The following is a 3919-nucleotide window of genomic DNA, read 5'->3' on the forward strand; positions in this document are numbered from 1 at the left end:
AAGTCCAGGCAAATGAGGTTGTGGACGCTCTGGTAATCATCTTTGTGCAGAACATTTTTTTTCCCTGAGATGCTTGCTGATTGCATCATGCAATCTTAGTCTTTCCTGATGCAGTGTCTTTGTCAGAAAGTGCAAGAGGAGCATATCATGGTCAGTCTCTACCTCCAGCAGATCACTGTGTTGTGTGAGAGATTTAATAGCACTTTGCAGCATATACTCAGAGTGTTAATGGAATCTCAGGGAAGGGACTGAGAACAGTGCTGCAGCACTATCTCTATCTTTAATTGTTGCACTGGAGTCTAGTTTACTACCAGTACAATTTTACTATCCAACACAAGAAAGGGAGAAATTATGGGAACGCTCATGGTCTATCCCCCAGGTGGGACATGTTGGCATGTCGGCTCAGTTATGCGTCATTTAAAACGGGGGAGATGTGACATTAAATATAGAAGTGAGATCATAATATGAATATTTTCTTGAATCAGTGGTCAAATGTTTACAATTTAAAATTTGAATAGACAGCTTGGACCTAGAGATCAAAGGAATTAACACCTAGCTGCTAATGAACCTCTGAGAGGGTCCTGTAGGCTTGTGTGCATATAAGGGTCTGCATTCCAGGATGATGTGCTGGTGTTGAAAATCCTAACTCTAACCCAGCCATCAGTACAAGCTGGTCCATACAACCTATGGCCACTTCAACAAATTCTTCAATTAACTCTCTTAACAGCAGGTGAGGTATCACCTCCAAAGGTGATTGGCCAAGGGTTCACTCCAAATCCATACTTTACTTGAACTACAAGAACTGTTTCCCAGCTGTCGGAAATGCTATGCTGTGATAGACTGTGTTTAATTTGTGCCCTAAACAAACACTTCCTTACTACATAATCTCTACTTACAGATTCAGCCACAAGCAGCACAAGCGGAGCACAGACCCAGCAGTACTCAAACAGCCTGAGATAGATCTGAGTTATGGAGCTCCGTCCAGTGTGATGTCAGGCCCGCCCCTTCTTCTCTGCATGCTGACTTTTCAGCTGCTAAGGTCGCACTGTGATCTCAGCTGTCAGCTCTGCAATGTCCCATCTCCAGAGTGCCTCATAGTAAGTCGCTTAGGCTGCTGTGCTCACTGGAGGATCGTTTTTTTTTCTGTCTCTGATCTTCTGCTCAGGAGCTGCGGGGGGCAGGTGGAGAGAGTGTGTATGGATTGTCAGCCCATTCTGTACTATACATAAAACATAACATTACTAGAAAAGATTTCTACACCATCAACCACTATTTCTTCTACTCACAGCACTTACAAATGCCACATACTGTAATCCTGTCCACATACATTTCATTTTACACAACTGAACTACATTTTATTTAGGAATAAAAAATGCTTCTCTTTTAACTTCTACGTTCTAACCCTAACTTTATTACTCACCCTACAACATCCACCCCCTTAAAAAAAAAAACACAATATGAACGTTTAGCCATCATGATGCCACAGCACATTTCATACCCACTAAACCACATTCAAAGAAAATACATTTTCAACGTTTACACCATCCACCTACCTTCATCTCACAGTCCCATGACATGAACGTACTTCGCCACTTAATTGGACCCTCCCTACACAGTGTAATCGCCCGCACTGTAATGCATGCTACTACAATGCCACCGAGTTCCACTTAGGTGCAATTGCATGCACTATTTTTTTTCTCATTGCACCACACCAATGCACAGTCCTCCTGTCACCCCGCACAGCCCTCCTGGCACCCCGCACAGCTCTCCTGACACCCCGCATAGACCTCCTGATATCCTGCACAACATCCTGCCTCAGGCTCCACACAGTTCTCTTGAGACCTTTTCACAATTCTCCTTAGACCTTACACAGTCCTCCTAAGACCCCACACAGCCCTCCTGAGACCCTACAGACCTCCTGAGACCCTACACATTACCCCATTTCAGCAACATGTCACAGCAAGAATCTGTGCATCCAACACAGTTAGACAGTGAGCAATTATCTCTTTCCCAAGATGAACCTGATTTGCAACAGGCAGAGATATCTGATATAACCAAATGCACAGTTAAGCCTACCTTGTAAAGAAAATAATTTTGATGCATATGAGGCAGAAATTATTGATAATTTACCTGGCCCTTGGAATACAACTATGCAATGCATAAGGGTCCTATAGATCACTAAGGTCTTTCTCCCACATGAAGGCAGAAGTAGCATAAATCATAAGCTCATTGCATAAAGTAAGAAACGGGAAACAGAAACCATAGCTGAGCTAGGAGTTTTGGAACAGGCTGCAGAAGAAGAAGACTCCCCTTAATCCTGTTTTGACCATATCTGGTGACCCTGCAAGATGGACTTTGCAATTAGTTGAGACAGAACAAGGACAACAAAATCAGACAGTGTGCTTTTAATCTTACGCAAAATGCAACAGAACATTCATTGGTGAACATTGCTACAAAAATCAGCCATACAGATTAGTGAAATACCTTGGACCCTCTTCTGCCTCCTAAGCTGCTGATACACCTTGCAGTGATCTACAGGCCATTGCAGGCCCTCCTCAGCCCAGATCACCAAATTGTCTCAATATCTCCTTGGATCAGTCATATGCTTGCTGAGTTTTATGCTTTGAGACCCCCAAATGTGAAACTTCTGTTTGAACTCAACCCATCAGCTACTCCGTTTCTTCTTCTGACAGTTCTGGTACATGCTACAGCAACCTACAGCACACTGGAGGAACACCTGTGGTAATAAGGCTAGAGAGAACAGATACATCAGACCTTGCAAAAAACATGACTTGTAGAAAATGTATTAACACTGGTGTTATAAAGTTTGGTGATCGTCCAGAGAACTAGAGGAACTGAGGGTCCATTTCAAGTCAGAACCTCAGAATCTTGCCTACGGAAGATCTTCATCTGCCAATCAGATGGTTAGGGACACAATCTTTGGACTGTGTCAAATTACATAACACTTTTCACATCCATGAACAAGTACAAGGGGATTAAACCAAACTTATGGCAGCTCTGAACTTGCTTTATTCAAAGGATTACAGGACTTTTCCAAAGTTTACAACAGTAGGAGAAAGAAGTGAGTGCCATTTTAATAGTACGAGTTCAGTAAACTTATTTCACATGAAAGAAAACCAATACGTTTTCGGGGCTCAAAAATCCCCCTTCATCAGGCTTACAATGTCAGCAATTAAAAAGGATGCTGCTGTAATGGATCAACAGTCAGTCACGTGCTGCCTGTTGTTACTGGACTCGTACTATTGTGGCAAACCCTCTTTCTCCTAAATGTTAACCACTACTCTGAGGACCCCCAGATGACAGAGATCTGTCTTTGATTTTTGGAATCACAATCTGTATTTTTCCCCAAGAGTCCGATTTAGTGCTCTGCAAACACAAACTATAGTCAACCAAACTATACAACAGAGTCAATCAGAAGTTCCAGGAACTGAGTTATCTTCTAGAAATTTCAAAGAATGACCACATTTACTAGGCCTTAGCTACATATACACTGCAAATGGCAAGCAGCTACAAAATTGCCATACTATATTCAAGAAAAGTGGGAAACTGCATGTTCTAGGCATAAAGGCAACATCAAGTGTAATTTCCATCCTTTTTCTCTGAGTTCATCAGAGAATTGCCAGAGAATATATAGCCAGAGAGGCAGAGAATGACCCAAGCTTCTCTTTTGTTGATATACATGCTCACACCTTCACAGCTGCAAGGTATCAGAATCCTACGCCTAAGTACAAGGACCTGTCAGAAAGACAGGAATTGCACCTGCTACTGCCTGTACCAGTGATGATGAGGATGAAAGACAAAGATCCAAAGTACTTCTGTCCCATCCACAACAAGCCACATCCTCTCAGGAAATGCCTCTGTAGGAAACTCATACAAAAATATGTATTTTTAAGGTGCT

Source organism: Nanorana parkeri, unplaced genomic scaffold, assembly GCF_000935625.1.
Source record: "Nanorana parkeri isolate BGI_ZX_2015 unplaced genomic scaffold, ASM93562v1 scaffold2307, whole genome shotgun sequence".
Taxonomy (NCBI): Eukaryota; Metazoa; Chordata; class Amphibia; order Anura; family Dicroglossidae; genus Nanorana; species Nanorana parkeri.